We start from the raw sequence: 18,467 nt of genomic DNA on the forward strand, positions 1-18,467 counted from the left end.
GTACATATCCAGAGTTTTCAGAATAACTAATCCATAAACCATGTCTGTGAATTACTATTACAATTTATGAACCAAAATTTGAAGAACTCTGAGGTATTTTTATTTTTTGCTTACGTGCAAAGAAAACTTCAAGAGCTGCTATATGGCTGAACACTAAAAGCAATTGTCAGGACTATAGGTTGAGCCTCACCATCCTGACAGTGGTAAATGAATGTGGGCTTCATTACTAGCTGACTGTGACCAGAGAGCACTATCATCCTGACAGTGCTTGTCTGAACTTGAGCTTGACTGTGACTGTGACCAGGCTTCCCATGTACTGTAGCTGTGCACAGCTGGCAGAAGCTGGCTGGGTTTGAAACAGTCAGGGCTTCACTTTGCTGTGCAACAATGTCCCCTGCAGTTTAATGGGTGTCTGTGAGTTTGCTTGTTATCAGTAAATAGTCAATCAATGATAAAACACAAATATGAACAGTGAATCTCACTGTATAAAAAGGTATACAGTACATGCTAGTGTGAGGTTCAGAAAAAAAACAGGAAAATTGAGATTGGAGAGGCTGAAAGTAAACAAAAAAAAATCCTTTGAAATTTTTTATTCATTTTAAAACTCCATAAAACCATTCAAAACAAAAATCTTTAAAATAAAGTGACAAAGAAATTTCCAATGTGATCTCTTATTTAGCATGGATACCCAGGTGAGAGAACATCTGCGGACCGATGTGAAGATGATGCAGCTGGCTCTTGGTACTGCACCAAAATGAAGGTGAACAGCTGTCTGAGAATTTCTACAGTCAATTCATTCATGCAATTGCATACAACAAGAGTAGCTATCACCTCTAGAACCTATTCTATTGTTGTTTAAGAGACACTTTAGGACTACTGGCATACAGTATGTTTATAGCAGCAGTGTGCACATTTTCTCTTAATCAGAGTATAATTTTTTGCTTTAAGTAATGTGCATGAAGTCAAAACCTGGTCAAAGAATTCTGATGAAATGGTTCATAGGTAATCCTGTAGTTTTTGTGATTGCACTGTTATTAGTATATTGTGTTTTGGAGCTGAATTCATTTTTTTAAATCAGTGATGCTTTTCCAGGGATTGAAAACACCTCTGCAGGGAAACAAAATTGGTCTATTTATTTGGTCATACCTTCATTAAACAGATTCATTCACAGCAGTTGTAATGACTGGGGATTAGAGCTCAGCTGGTAAATACTTTCTATTAGAACTGTTTTCGTTTAAAAAATGGTTCTTTATAAGCATGTACAGTAAGTATTCTTTTTTAGATTATGATAAAGGAACAAATTAACACAGTTTGAAAATACCTTTCTAGTGTGTATTTCAGAGGTAGTTCAGGTAGCAGTACTTTATCAGTTTAGTGTTATTCATCAGACACTATTGCTTTAGACACATTATGCTCCACTGGCACCAATGTATTCTGCTTAACTTTTATAAAATAAGTCTGGTTCATTGCATTGATTTTTTTCCAACTCACAGTTGAATATGACATATTTAGCACCTCAATATTATGTAGGTACTGTAACATGGCTTACAGTGTAATTCCACTGTGCCATTCTGTGTGCATTAAGCATTTACATTTTTATCACTTCTTGAGTTAATGCTGTGGATAATAACTTCACTTTAGGTGTAGTGTTTTAAAGAATACCAGATTCTAGTGGGTAAGAGCTATATACAACATAATGGCATAATTACTAATTGTAGTGTACAGTATTTCTTTTAAACAGGCACAACTCACACAGGAAAAATATACTTTATGTGAGCCCCCAGAAATGATGTACAGTATGTGTGCATCAATTGAATTGTTATCAGGAGAGGAAGCCCCCCAGTGCCTCTTCCTGGAGGTGTAATGGGCATGGCACACTGGGAAGAGATCCTGGGGCAGAGCAAGGACACACTGGAGAGATTATATCTTTCAGATGGCCTGGGGGTGCCTAGGAATACTCCAGGAAGAGCTGGAGACTGTTTCTAGGAAAAGTCTGGTCTTTTCTGGACAGCCTACTACCACCATAACCCTCACAAGGGATAAGCAGTAAGAAAATGTATGGATGGATGAATTGTTATTTATACAGTGCTTTAAACTCACAGCAGTGAGAGCAAAAGGCCTGCCCATGACACTGGTAACCCAGCATAAAATGGGGAAATTGAGAAAATACAGTGTGTAGACTGACTAACTGGAAGTGAAGAAGACTGAGATGGACTGAGAGAGGTCCATATCATGTGGGGAACTGACAGCATGGCAGAGAGAGACAGAAAGAGACCAAGGAAATGCTCGGGCACAGGAAGCTCAAGCCAACCAAGGAAGACTGGAAGAGAAACTGAGACAAAAAGTAAAGAACGTACTAAAACATTTTATTCACCCTGTGGAATGGGCAAGAATGGTTATAGCTAGTTTAGTCAGCAACCAGAATAGGGACCCAAAATGTTGGAGTGGTAGTTCCTAACCTTGGTCTTCAAAGCCTACTGTGTCTGCTGGTCTTTGTTCTTGCTGAGCTTTAAATTATAGGCTACTTTATTTTTTAGCTGAGATTTTAATTCATGCCTTTCAGAGGCATATTTCTAAAACTGGTTTTAGCTCTTAAAAGGTTGATTGGGAGTATCTCATCATTGTGCGCTGTGCGAAAAGTAAAAGTATGCATATTTCATGTCTAAAAAACATATTTTCTTTAAATAAGGGGTAAAAATCACATCACATATTGTATGTATCACATCTAGATCAGACACAGATTTTCGGAGCTATAAGTGCCAGAGAGAGAGTAAGAAATGACTGGATAAGATCCTCAATCAGCTACTGTACAACTACTGTACCAGACAAGCTACAGGGACTGAATGGCTTCCATTCATTTGTAACTGATTTTATTCTCTTACTCTCCATTTCATAGTCCCACTGTGTTAAAGCTGGATCCACACCGGGATTGTTGATTTCAATCATCTGACTAGATAGTCTTGCTCAATTCCCTCTGGTAGACCCACTACAGTATGTGTATGTTATTACGATAGGAGAGGTCAAGTTTTACTAGGTGGGTATTAAGCACTATTTTCTCTGCCATTGTTCGGCTGAGGCCAGATCCAATTTTGAAAGCAATTGCTAAACAGTTGACATCAAAATGTTTCAGTACACATTTAACACAAATCCATGAGCTCACTGCTACCATTTCAGTTTTAACCACCAGTACCTGCTGCTCCATTTACTGTGTGAGCGTTTGGACCTTTTTAGCTTGTTTTGGAATGTATATCAGTTTATTCTTTATTGTGAGGTTGAGGGTAAAACATCTGTATTTTTCAAATCCCTAAAATCTCATTAAAACAAAAACACAGGGTTCCTTTCACCCTAAGATGACAGATACCCCTATATTAACAACTTACAGGGGAAAAGTTTGACCTTGGTGCTTTGATGTCATTATCTGCATATAAATACTATTATTAATTATCTTAACACATAGATATGTATTATACAGATTACAAACTAATCTGTTGCTTAAATCTTTCCATCACTGATGTGAGAGCTATTTCACAAGAAACACAAATTAAAAGTCTGGATTTTTCAACGGGCAGCAGGGGCGACACCTATTGTACTACAGAGCTGTTTTACATTTTGAGAACTGCAGGCTCATAAGTCGAATGAAGGAATACCTGTATATCATGCTTGCTATCTTAATCTGCATGAAACGTACATAGATAGGCAAGTAAAATTAAAATTATAACTTTAAATATGGATGAGGTGAGTTTTTTTTTTTCGTTTTTATATACTTAAAATATTGAGCCTGTTATTCTCCTTTACCATCAGTAAAGTGTACAAGAATGCAAAAAAGTAGTGGAAAATGAAATAGATCAGTGCAGCAGGTTGACACAGTGGTTAGTAGTGCTGCCTCGCAAGGCTAGCGCCCTACAGTAAATTCAATTTCTGCAGGGCTAACTGCAAACAGTCTGTATGTTCTGTGTTCGTGTAGATTTCTTCAGAAAGTTAGTCAATTGGCTTCTGTAAAAAAAAAACTGGCCCTGGTGAGAGTGTGTACATGTCTGAGTCTGTGTCTGTGTCTTGCGATAGACTACCGTCCCATCCAAGATGTATATTATCTTGTACCCACTGCATTGCCGAAATAGGTACCAGATCCCCCAAAACCCTGAACTGGATTTAGAAAATGGGTGAATGGATGAAATTGCTGCAGTTGTAGGAGGAAATGTTGATGTCTCTGGAGCTCTGTAAATATTTTTGTCTGAGGTTGGGTTAGAGATGTTGTACACGGTGTTTATTTACTCAGTAGAATTCAGTCAAAAGACTTCATACTATTAATTATCTACAAGGCATGAAATTATGAACGGCATAATTGCCATTGGCCTCACTTCCCAATGTACAACTAGTCTACAGATTAAGAACAGCTTGGCTGATCATCATCCAACCCATTGGCAGGGGAGGGACAGAGTACAGACACAGTACTGACAGAGGGACAGAGTGAGGGAACGGCAATACCCCTTACTTCAAGCTCTTCTCCTGACCCACTGTGTCACAGAAGCACTCGGGGTGTACCTCATAGCTACATGCACATGTTTCTGGAGTGTCCTATGACAAAATGCTGTTAGTGAATGTAGACGAAATGGCTTTAAAAAATATTTAATTTATTTACTTTAAAACCTGTTATATATATAATTATCCTCCTCTTTCCTCGTCTGTTTTACTTTGCATTTGTTGTTGGGGATAATCAGTTCTTATAAAAACTGTGAGTGATGACTACACATTAGGGGAAGAGGAAGGTAAATGTATTGCAACTGTACTGCAGTTGTTTTGTAGCTTAGATACTTCTTGTCTGAACCATCACTTTGTAACTCCCATGTGTTAAAGAGGATAACCAGCTTCCAGTAGGCCAAGAAGTATTTTTTCTTGATCACAAGCAGCTTTGCTACTGGAGATTAATTGAAGATCCTATTAAAAAGACAACATTTGATGGGATCGAAGTCAGAGGCTAAACACAGCGTTGTTACTTACATCACAGTCACTAACACATACTGCATGTGTGTGTCAGGAGGAACATTCCTACTCGATTTGTTTAATGTTTAATTTTTGATTAAAGAAAAAACAGGTCCTGCATAATTTGGTTGAAGCAGCAATGTTCAGGCACAACATGGGCTGTCTCCAGTAAATCTGCACTGACTGAGGAAGATCCACATGCACCATTATAATTTGATTAACCTGGACCAGTTATACTTAAGGTACTGTGTTTAAAGACAGGAGGGAATTACTCATCAGGAAGTCTTCTACAGCACTACACAGACTAGTACACCTTATGTCTCAAGAGAAAACCTGTCTTGAATTTTAAGCAGCAATAAAGATTTTCTGCTTCAGGCAAATCACTAAAGGAGAGATTGGCTGACTATTTTAAAATTCTTCTGTATTTTTTTAATGATCTGTAATCAACAGTTATTTTTTATTTACACACTCAATTTGGAATCGTATGAGCCTAGTCTTACCAGCATTGACTCCCGCAATGCAGGAAATGAAAAGGCACTTGCAGACATGCCCCTCAGGGTCATTCGCACTATACAAGCTCCACAGTGCCTTACAGAACAGTTAGCATGAGCAGGACGTGCAGCACGCCACACGCTAATAGGCATCAACAAGCACCTGGGTCACTTATTAATAATGGCCTATCAGAAGATCCTAAGTACCACCCACCCTGCAACAGAAGTGTTCTGCCAGCTATGAACTGCTGATTTTGGAATTCTGATACCAGCCAGCTTGTGATGTGACCTAGACTTGAACCACAAATAGCTGGGTTCTGGATTTCAGCTCGTGTGGACACAGAGAGGCCATTTCATTTGGTTCAGATTTGAGGTGTTTTTCTATCTGATAGAGTATCCTGATAAGGAACAACTCCCATGCCGACCTAATAAATGGTAATCTCTGGTGCCTTATTGTCTGGGAGATTCCATGGGAGAGTTTCATCCCAAGGTTAACAACCCTAAGGTCAGAGTGCATTGTTTCTCATCCTCCACCTCAATCAGCCAATCAGGAACTGGTAGGGCAGAACAACCCCACATGGGTCTAGACTGCCCGTGAAACATTCAATCAATGAACGACAGTAGTTTCTCCAGATAAAACAGGCAGCACAGGGCCCAGAACTGCCCCTCCAGGACATTCTCAGACTCAGCTCGGACAATCACGTGACGGCCAGTGTGTCCGAGTGCCAGGGCTTTGCTTTGTTCTAAGAGTTGAGACCGGAGGTCGTCCGCTCGTAACCAAAGGATCCTGATCAACGAGTGAACTACGGCCGGAACTGTCGACAGCTGAATCTCAGGATTCAGGACTAGCGCTACATCGGGAACTAACTGGTCTTCTTCCCGTCTAAAGAGTGTGACTTGCTTGGACCCGCAGTCAATTTCCATGTGTACAATCTCTGCTAGTTAAGCCAGGACTAACTAGCCGGTCTTCAGAGAGCCCACTGCCAGCGCGCCGCAGCAGAAATCTCTTCCTTCTTCTCCTACACCTCACACTGAACCAGGACTGCCTGGCACTTGGCCAGAGGACGCCGATTGGACACAGCAACAGTCTGTCACTGTTCCCTTGTGTCCGCGGGAGATCTGAATCCACACAGATTGGATGAGTATTCAACATTCTGCATTACAGCTCGAGAATTCAATTGTAACCTCAACCTGAGCTGATATCAATTTAATTCCTATGAGTGAGGTACAGTACTTGCCTTTGAGTATCTAGTGTAGAGGTTGTAATCCAAGTTCAGAATAAAAACAGAATAAATGAATGGTATACTGAAAGCATGTCCCTCTTGGTTTGTAACTCTTCGTTATTGAATATATACCTTTTGCATTCTGCTAACCGCCACTCTTAAGGTCTGTTATGTTTATATACACATTTTATGTACTAATACATGTATTCTATTAGTATCCATGTGTGTGCCTTGCTGAGTTATCCCGCAAGGTTGGTTGTTTTCTAATAGCCATCAAAGAATAATTTTGTGACTTACTGGTACAAAATTATTCTTTCCCAGTAAATGCACAAAACCCCTACACCCTTTTCCCCATTACTGAGGGTGTTCCTTCATTTCAGAACTTGTCAGACTGCCAGATTAAAATCCAGCTGGCAAACAAATCGGAAATCACCAGCATATTATTTCTACAGTTTAAAGAACAAGATGGTGTTTACATAAGATTCATTAGCAAGTGTAATTTAAATTTCAATTATCACTTCCAATCCCTTTATGTATTAGATGATGCCACAAAAATATCCTGGATATAAAAAACAGTACTGCAGAGCTTGTCTCTTTTTTAAGTTAAAAAATAATAGAGCTTGTCAACCAATGTCAAATGTCACAATATTAGCCGCACAAAATTATTATTCAGATGGTATTTCTCTGGGCAGAGTTAGAACAAACCTGACATACGTACAGTAAGTAAAGTTTAAGTTGACTAATGGGTGCAAGAATTTGATTTGATGAATCAATACACTGGGAAAAATAAATGGCAGACGTGGAGAGAACTGTGGATTAGAAACAATGTTCTTGTTGGCAAGTTTCCTTTGGATTTGAGACTTGAGAAGACAAAACAGCTCCGTGAATTCTGGCTTTATAATGTGTCGTTAGCCTGTTGGTGCAAGTTTTGATTTGGCCCTGGCCTAAGGTTATTTTTCTGTTTCCAACTTTATTGCCATTATTTGAGAAATATACATCACTTTGTGTTTACTATTTTGGCCTCCACATAACAGGTTTGGTTGAAGTGTAACAGACATTCTGCAAAGGAACTAGATTAGGTTAATCTCTTGCTGAAATGTAGAAAAGACACAATGTGTCAGCTGTTGAGCCTTCCTCAGGGATATGTGTGAGAAAGGAATGATCTCATATCAGATGAAGGTTTCTTTCCACTTGTCAGAGCGGCATGAAAATCTGCTCATTCAGATTGAGTGATGCTGTTTTTTACACCAATTAAAGAGCAAGAAAAAAACTATCACCAACTATATGCTTCATTCTCAAGCTGGGACAATTTGAAACTGGGACTTCCAGAGGAAAATGGTTAAGAGTTGAAATATGGTATGACTATTCTGTCATTAAAATCAAATGAAATTAATATTAAAATATGTAAATATGTCAATAAGAATACATTTATACTACTTTTTTTGTGTCAATCATGGCAGCACTGACCTCAATGTGGTATCCACTGTGTCTTGACACATATGTTTATGTTTTCTTACTTAGCTTTTTAAAAGAGATGATTATCAAAAGCTAGTAAATGAATTTCATTCCTTCTTCCAATTTCCCACACATTATATAGCTTCCCTATGCATTCTGAATGACAGCCAGACAGCAGCAGCTTAAGCAAATTCAGGTTAGCAAGAAAACTGTTTTGTTTTTTAATAAATACACACAGGAAAAATGGCAAGAATGAAAACAATCAGTATGAAAATGTAGGCATACGACATGTAATTATATAGTATCTCTAAAGTGTCACAAACCTGTGTACATTAAGTAGGCCAAGGTGAAGAGTGCTTAATATTGATTGTAGGAGCAAAGGAAAAGCAGAGATATTCTTTTCCTCCCTCCTCCAGAACCCACAAAGCAGGAATGACATTGGATATTGAAAAGGCAGAATAGAGCGAGGGCGTTGCTTTGAAAAATTGCTGCCATATCCCAGAACTCAGCCCAGTTGTGTGTGAAGGGTTTTGTGTAGCATAAGAGAAATTTCCTGCGGCACTGCACCTACAGTTCAAAACCAGGAGAGAACATTCATAGATATGATATGAAACTGTGCAAAATAGAAAGACAATTGAAGATTGGAACAGTGGAAGGGTGAGTTGGGGTCAGCTATGGATGTGTAAGTTTTTTGTCTTCATAATGGGGGTGATTGCAGGTCTCACAGATGTTTGGATGGAATGAAATATCAATCAGCATCACAGGAAAAAAACATCTATAATTTACATAATGGGCACCACAGTGGCATAACAGATAGCTCTGCTTCCTCACAATTCTTGGGTCTTAGTCCTGACACTGTTCTGTGTCGAGTTTTCATGTTCTCCCCTTGGCCAAGTGATTAACCTCTGGGTACTCTGGTTTCCTCCCGTAGTCCAGTAGCATGCTGTCTAGGTTCACTGGTGTCTCTAAAATTGTCCATAATATGAACAGACACTCAGACCTTTGCACAGTTTTCGCATTTTGTTGCCTTAAAGTTTGCTATCATGACATTTTGTATAATCAATTAATATTTATCATATAACCAAACTATTTCACACATTCAAAGCAAAAACAAAATGAAAACAGCAAATAGATTATAAATGTCAAAGAAAATGGAAAAGTCACAATTGCATACAGTAAGCTCTCAAAACGTTTGCTGTGGCAAACCAATAGTAAATTAATTTTGGTGCACAAAATTACCTTAATGAGCAATACAATTAGATCGATGGCCTTTGACTGTGTGTAATAATAGTGGTTCACATGATTTTAGAGCAAATATTCAGTACTTGGTGACTGTTAGATGGTGACTGAGATTTACTTGGAAGTGAATTTCAAGTAAAGAGTTGATCATGAATACCAAGGAGCTTTCAAAATTAATACATAAAGTTTTAGAAAGGCAAAGATCAGTAGCAGGGTATAAAACATTTCAAAGACCTTTGATATGTCTTAGAGTGCAGTGAAGTGGATCATGAGCGCAGTGAAGTAGAAGCCACCCAGACACTGCCTTGATCAGCCTTACCCTCCAAACTTAGTAGCTAGGCAGGAAGGGAACTTTTTAGGATTGCCTCCATGAGGCCATCAGCAATTTTAAGGCTTACAGAGTTCAATGGCTATGATGGGAGAAAATGTCCATGGATCCAATATATACCGGTCACTGCACATAGGGGGCTTGTATGATACTGAAAAAAAGGATGTCAAACCTGACACAGGTTTTACAACAAAGCACCTGGATGGTCTGGCAAAAATGTGGCAAAAGGTTTTGTGATCACATGAGACCAAATTGAAGAATTATGGTCTATATTAAAAGTGTTACTGTACGTCTGGCACAGACCCATCACAGCACATCTCCCAGGAAACGCCATCCCTGCAGTCAAGCATGTTGGTATCCTACAGCATCATGCTATGGGGATGCTTTTCCTCAACAAGGACTGGAAAGCATGTTAGAACTGGAGGAAAAGTGGGTGAAGCAAAACAAATACTAGAAGAAAATATACTAACTAAGGAAAGTCTAACAAATGAAAACAGGGGTGAAAATTCAACTCATGACAAAATTAGGGGACCAAAGACCTTGGACCTCCTGATAAAATAAAAAAAAATCATAAAAATTATATTGACATCATTACACATGGCAAAGGTACGGATGTTACTGGATCTCTAGTAAACAACTACTACAGTATATTCCTACATCAAAGGTTCAGAAGCAATTTACACGAATGGTGATAGAGCACACTCAGATAAGCATAAGCAAGCCTGACACTTCAATTCTATCCTACTACAGGAAGCAGCATGTTATTTCCTTGTTAATGCTTAATTAATTTGCTTTGCTACTTAGTTAAATTCGCTTAAACAATTGCAGAATAGCTGAAAAAAGCTTCAGTGGAGTGGGATCAAAGGCCTCTGGTTAAAGTTCCAAGAGCTCTCTTGACAAGAGCACATATGTTCATCTCAATATCAAAACCAATGTAGTAGCAGGTTCCAAAGTTTAGCTTTAATCACAATTAAAGTGGTAATCCTTGCAACTAGAGAGCCACTGGATATTGTAGGGTTTCTTACTGCTCATAGTGATTTGAGTCCAAATATTTAGTTGGTCTTCTTAATTACCACTCTTTTCAAGCCCTTAGACATTGTGGAGCTTGAGGCTTCCCAATAAAGCTTGCTAGACTGTGGTTGTCCAAGAAGAAGAGTGTGTTTCATTCGGTATAAGCCAATTATTTAAACTCTTCTCTCCACCCCATTCTTTAGTCTGTATCCACAGTAAGTCTAGGCAGTATTTCCAGCTTGTACTGTACCTGCTCATTCAATTGGGGCTTCGATGAGAGATTCTGAGATTCTGATTGTGACGAAAGGCTATGCTGTGTCAGTGGAATCATTGGTGTTGCAAAGCACTGAACTGCTTTCTGCTTGGTTAAAAGGATAAATCACTGACTTATTACTGTAACACTTAAATAGCCATTCTCTTTCATTCTCTCAGGAAACACTTTGAGACACTCCCTGAGGAATTGCACTGCTGGATGTTTGGAGAATAGGTCAGTTAGACTACCAAATCAAATTATTAGCTAATTGTACTCATTTGTAGCATAATAAAAAAAACTTCCCTTTTACAAGGATAAAACTGTGAGAAAATGTAAAAAGAGACTTGAATTGAAATTAGCTAAAATGTTTGACTAGATTGCACTTGGTTGACTGCTTTGCAAGTTTCTTTCATTCTAATATGCAAGCTTTTCCTTTTTACAGAAATTGGTTGTTTTACTCCAATCACAGCAATTAGACTATTCTTAAAAATGTTTGTGTCTACAAGGAAGGATACATTCAGATGCATCATGGTCTTCCACTGTCTTTCAATTCTACATGCACACATTTGTTCTGCATCTGCAGTGAAAAACCATACATGTGCCACTCTGCTTTCACTCTTTTCTCTGTTACTAATGTTCTGTGCATTACTCAACATTGCCTTTTATGTTGCTCCAGAGGTTATGGAACTGTATCATTTCCTATGCTCTTAGTTCACTTTTATTTCAGAAGCCTGTAGGTGCTGCCCTCTGATCAGTACATAATAGCTGCCATTTCTGAAAACAAGGCCTTTTACAGTATAAGTCTCTAAGCCATACTATTGTTTTTTAAGAACAAGTGGGATTTTTCTTAACACAAAGACAAAGCTAGTGTCTCTGAATCTTTAATTCTGAAAAAGCCTCTCAGAGCTGAGGAATATATTCAACAAAACTATATCTATTAATGTGAACACACTCACTTAAACAAGTGTTTTGGAATAGCAGTTTACATTTCCCAATGGGTTAGTATAATTTTGGTAATTAACAGAAAAGGCTGAGAATTAATCTGCAGCCAGCATTAAGTCCAGTGTGCAAGCAGTGAAGTTACATGGGACTGCATCTCTATGAACACCTCAACTACTCCACCCCTTATTATTACAAGGGATATGACTTTATCACAGGAAAAATATCATCACACGTCTTTGGTTAAAAATTTCAATATTAATGTGAAATGTTACATCTTACAGTAGCTACAATCTCACTGATGTCCTCCACATTGCAGCATTTTTAAATGCCTTTACTGCTTTAATTTAAGTTTAAACCCAAGGTCACAGCTTCCATGGCATTGTTTCCAATGTTTATCTGAAACCCCTAGCTATGACTGTACACAAATAGTTGTAACTGTGTGTAACAGATTGCCAAGTCAAGTTGTATCTTCTCATGACTTCTCAGAAAATGCTACGATAAATCACACAATCAAGGCACAAGCAATATTGTAGCATTATTACATAAAACGTATACTGGCCCTTGAGGTTGTTTTTTTAGTTAACCAACAACTAAAAATTGACTGCACTCAATCTTTATAGAACTACAAACAAGGCTTTCAATCCATAATATCCAGCATTGATGTATACATAAAAAAATAAATTTAGCAAAATAGTATGTAATCACTCTTTTAAAAAAACAGACAATGTTTTGTAGCTTGTTATGCATGGGTTGGATCATATCCAGATTAAATTCTCTGCTTGTTTTTTGATTACTGGATTCAATTCTCCACAGCAACATTAGTGTACAACTTGGTCTCCAGCCTCTGTTATTCTGTCTAAATCAATTAGCGTCCGTAAGGTTTACAACTGGCAGGGCATAAGAATAAATGCAAACACAGGATTCTGGTGGGAGTTTTATACCGCTTCATGCATGGCCTGCAGTGCTTGAAGTTCAATGAGGAATGGTTGTTCTATACAGTTTTATTACACTGCTGTGTACATTAGTTTTCACAAGGTGTCTGGAATGTGAAGACCTTTAAGAGTTGAGCACACAAATGGAATGTCAGCACTCAGTAGTTGGATGAACAGCAAGCTAATAAGGGGTGTCATGGTCAATAGAATTGTTAAATTGTTTCCTGTCCTGTGCTAAATGGTATGCCAATGGCTGAACTAGGTATTTAAGTTCATAAAATGAGTCTTTAAAAAAGTGAATGCACTCTGTCTACAAAAACATTTCTTCTTTTGTTGACTGTTTCAAGCTTTTTAGTCATTTAATAAACACTCTATGGAACTGGAAGATTTCTTGTTTAGCTGCTGTCATGTGTTCACGTCAAAAGTATTATATTACATGTTTTTGCAACTCAACTTAATTGAGTCAGTTATCTTTACCAGCCAGAAAGAACTAGCCAAGCTGGATGGTATTCCTTACTGGACTACAGTATAGTAAGACAGAGTACTTTCTCTTAGTCAAAACCCTTGTAGGCCAGTTAGGGCAAATCTTTCACATAGAATACAATGGCAAAGCTTTACTTGAAAGAGGCTAAAAGACTGTCATAACTCTATCATAAACACTGCACAACATGATATAACAACTTACATAATCCTTTTGTGCACTTGTGCTAATGACCTTACTGACAGACAATTAAAGGTTTCGTAACAACAGATACTGTAGTTTCAGCTGAAAACTAAGAGCAAAACTTCAGGTAGCGAGAAGTCAAGTAAAAATGATAGCAGACACCATAAGGACTGACAATAATTTTCTACAGATGAAGCTCAGTAACAGTTATCTTGATATGTTTATTTTATTGAAATATTGTTTCACTAAATGGATTTTTATGCAGGTGGGTTTAGGGTGGTATATTGTCTTTTTGGTAGAGTTAAAGCTATGGTAGTTCAGGTGGGTAGCTGCTTCAGGATGCGTAGGCTGCAAAAGAGCAAGTAATAGGTTTATTCCATGGGAGACAGGAGGAGCAAGATGCGGGTGAAGGGGACAGACAGAGTGGCCAATCAGAGAGAGTGGTCAATCAGTTAGTGTGAAGTCAGGATAGGTGAAGAGAGATGTGGAGTTGAGAGAAGGGGAAAGATGTGATCCTAGCTGCAGGAAAAAATTACTTTCTGTAGTCTTTCTGATGTTGGAGTTGGAAAACCAGCTTTGGGTTTAGCTAAAGTTAAAGCTATGGTTTTAACTTTAGCTAGGGTTAAAGATATGGTTTCTGCTGCACCATACAAGAAGTTGTAGATGAAGATCTCCCAATGTAACCTGTGACAGATGCACTCCTGGTGTGCCCTGTACACACCTACACATGTTTTTTTTTTTTTTGCATGCAGGTTATAGACTACTTTTCGAAATATGTGACCAGTGCACCAGTGCAGTTCTCTGATCTGAGTGGGGTGATTGTGCACCCAGCTGCACCCAGCATTTACAGCATTTACACACAATATTAAGTAGATAATATTTTGCCTGAAAAACTTTCCTACACCCCCCCCCTTTTCTTTTGCTGCATCTGAATTTGCATTTGCTTTTTTATGACTGCATTGCTTAGATTAAGCGATATATTTTGTCAAATTAAATGCTTGTAAGAAAAATAACAAGATCCAGTTGCACATGCAACTACACACTGGAATCAGAGTGATCAACATGGTTGAGTACTATAGGAAGCTGGTGGAGCCATTTTCGCATGACACTGTGTAGAAGCTGAGCAAGTGCTTAGATACAGTCACATCCGGAGCGTGACAGCACGCCTGGGCAGAGAGAAAGGCTGGATGACTCAAACCTTGCCTCTTTTATGGGTGTGTAGTTGCCTCTGGGAGAGTACTAGCTGTCCAGCTGGAACATACATCAGGTAATATAGTATTTTTGGACATTTATGTATAATAAGAGAGCACTATGAAAAGAACATAATAGAGCCCTACCTATACAAAATATGATTATTCTAATACAATAAAAAGCTTTTTAAAATTCTGTCCTGATCCTGAAAGCCCACCTGGAGACATTCACCAACTTAATAGTTGTGAAGTCCTCTTGGCTTAATTTAATTTGCCATGTCCTCCGTTTCTTTTTCTAAATGCCCAGAGTGGTTTTCATCTTACAGCCTGCAGTTCATGCATCTGCAAAGGAGATTGGAAATCAGAGAATGCACTCAGATTTCACAGTCCAGACATGGACTCTCCTGCCCGTTGATTATCTCCATATACATCTCATGTTATGTCCCAGTTCCACTTGCTAACCTCTAAGAATGCAGCATCCAGTGTTAGTCATAGCCTCTCAGCTACAGTATGTACTGTATGTGCATGAGATACAGTAAGTTACAGTACATCGCCATTACTGGTTTTGTAGTAATAGCCAGGTTTTCAATTGTCTATCAATGCATACTGAATTATTTATTCTTGCATTATTTCTTATTCCATTACCCCCCGCACAATGGTTATAAATAAAATCTAATCTTTATGCAAATAAAGCTCTTATCACACAGTTTCTGTGTGATTTTATTTTAAACTGAACTTACTACTTGGTCATTAAAAATTCCCTGGCATTGTCTGTAAGTCCTGGGGTATTATCCCCATTGTCCTCGTTAAACTGATTTCAGGATCTGTACAATCTGGTCTTCAAGTCATGAATAGTGTATCTCCATGTCAAACCAACATATTTTTTCCTATTTAAACCCTGTTTCCAAAGGCTTATAAAAGTCATTACACAGACAGTCCTCGACTTCTGTATATCGGATATCACTCATTTGCACTTGCTGGCAGCAGGTTCCTTTTCTATTCTACACACTGCTTTAGCTCACATGAACACATTTTGAAATACAATGGATATACTGTATTAATGGATACAAAATGAATGGATTAAACAGACCCCATAGAAATATTTCTCTGAAAAAGGGGTGAAATGTATGAATCTTGCAAAACATGTTTGTGTCCCCCATCTGAGATCAGTTAATTCACATTCCACTTTGCAACAAGTAAATTAACTTAATTAACTTATTTCTGATGAATGTTGCCAAAATGTGTGCATATTCAATATGTACTGCATATTTTGCCTTCTCAGAGAAAATTAGAGAATTCTGCTATTGACCCGAGTAACAGGAAGGGTTTATATAACCCATGGTTTACAAACAGTAAAGAAGCAGCAGGAAAGGCCTTTCCCTGAGAGTATACTGACCCAGATGTGACAAAATGTTCAGTCCTCTTCTCACTGTAGCAAACCTAGACACAACTACATGGCCCTTATTTAAATATACACTTAGTGAATCTCACTAACTTTTACTGCTTTGTATCTAGTGAGCTCTTACATGAGTGCACACTTGTAATCAATCATACACAACAGTAGAAACACTGCAACGTAAAACATTCTACACACATTTACATAACAGACAATATCCACCATTTTGCATCCCCTGACTTAGCACCCAAGAAAACACAGCCTCTACAATAGGGTGTCATTATAGGAGCCTGCATAAAAATGCTCTCTCAAAGGAGAGGCTTGATGTTGAAGAGGCCTGTTCTCTGGCCACAGAAAAGATCAGTTTGGACAAGAGAATGGGAGGCTAAAATAGAGTGCCCCTGGTGTCTTGCAATAAGTGTGTTTATTCTCATTTGTATATTGTTTATATAGACAACATTGTACGTATTTTTATCACCTGGTATTTCTGCATGTTTGTTGATTTTTTTTTTAATGGGAGTGGGAATCATTAAACATCACTTACCTCAAATGCTACTGGAGGCTTGCCCATCATTTGCAACAACAAAATGGGTAACACCCAATTTTTGTAGCACAGTTGCATTACTCACTGTATGCTACATAGTGGTCTGTATGGGTCTGTATGATATGTACTGTACTATATATCACTGCAATGAGAGACTGTACCGACATACAGTACATACCTTGAAAACGGATAACAACAGCCTTACTCTGTCTTTTGTGATACATGGGGGCCTTAACGCTCAATTGCAGCAGTCTAGGAAGCGATCATTTTAAAGTTATCATTAATATTTATTTTGGACCATAATTCACGCAGGAGTGAACCGAAGATTTAAGGTGCTGTCAGCATGCCTGGCACTCGACAAGATGAACAGCCACCTGACGCGCTCGGAGCCCTGGCCTCTCTCACTCCGCCACCTCAACCACGGGCTGAGGACACAAAGCTGCACAGCCACGACATTCAGTGGGCCCCCCGCTCAGCGGAACAGAGAGAGACACACCTCTTCAACCAGAGAAAAGGTCTCTGGGTGGACGCTTGTGCCCAGCTATAAACAGCACATTATGGTAACCACTCTAGAGTCTTCTCTATTATTGTGTTTCGGAAAACAAAGCTTGGAATTTACTACACTACTGCATCCCATAATGATCTGTGATGCTGTACTGTTTGCTATGTCATATCTTATTATATACTACAGTATATTATCCTTTGGTACTGTACACAACACTATAGTACACAGTGGTTCCCAACAGGTTTAGATAATAATTAAGGTATTATATGATTCAATACAAAATATTCTATTATGTAGTACAGTATGTTTCCCATTTTTAAAACATGGTGGTATACTACACTTTTTAAATAGACTGCCTAGAGAAAGAAAGCCCAGATTTGACTTAGACGAGTAATGGTTTACTTTATTTTACTTTATTGCCATGTATAAGTTCTTAATGGCAAATGGAAGCACTTAACATACTGTACCACAGAGAGGAAATATGTAGAGATTGTTTTAGAGATTTATGCATTATATCAGTAGTCAGCTGTTATATTATTTTAAAGTTTCACTAAGTACTGTTAGACACTGTATAAGCCTGCACATTTGTAGTTCACAGAATCCATTTAGGAGGCCACAGTATCAAAGTGCAATGTGCTGTTTGGTCGCTTACAAATGACAAATAGAAAAACGTTCAGGTGAGTGAAAATAAGCAACCAAATACACCAGTGGCATAATCCTGACCTCCAGATAAAAACTGCTGTCATCTGTGTTCTGTACTGAATGTTGGGTGGAGAATAAGCCCCAGTGCCCACTTATCATGGGCTTAAGAGTATAAAGAGAGGTCTTTAAGCAACTGTTTCTCAGCATTGATTGGACTGCCACCCCTTCACCATCCCCCACCTGCCCCACCAACACACCTGACCTCCTGGTTCATCTAGGGGGCAGTTTGACTCCCTCAGCCAGGGTTAAAGCCAAAATATCAAAACTGTTTCCCCAATTGCAATGTTGGAGTTTGTCTCTATCTTCTGAACCTTCATTAAAAATCAAACCCTGGAAACTGTTTTTTTTTGCCTGTGTTTCTACTATAATATTAATTAAAAATATTTTTTCAGCTTTCTTATCATGTCATCAGTATTTATGATGTGGTCTACAGCACCATGATTACTGTTGAAGGAGGGCAGCCTCCCAGCCTCTTTTCCACTTTCCAGCATGTTAATTACTGTGTTCATCTGCTTCGCATGGCTTAGTTACACTGGGAGAGAAAGAAAAAACATTTGGGCTATTGTCACTTACTCACAATTAATTACTATACTCCTTTCTTTTTTTACAGGG

The 18,467-nt window shown here is 38.5% G+C and overlaps 1 protein-coding gene across 2 annotated transcripts in view; it reads right to left on the reverse strand.

Annotated features, from left to right (window-relative positions):
- The window catches only part of grm4 (glutamate receptor, metabotropic 4), a 391,860-nt gene that overhangs the window by 165,351 nt on the left and 208,042 nt on the right, over positions 1-18,467 (reverse strand). The gene's annotated exons all lie outside the window — the stretch shown is intronic.

The sequence above is a fragment of the Lepisosteus oculatus genome, chromosome 5 (genome assembly GCF_040954835.1).
Source record: "Lepisosteus oculatus isolate fLepOcu1 chromosome 5, fLepOcu1.hap2, whole genome shotgun sequence".
Classification (NCBI taxonomy): Eukaryota; Metazoa; Chordata; class Actinopteri; order Semionotiformes; family Lepisosteidae; genus Lepisosteus; species Lepisosteus oculatus.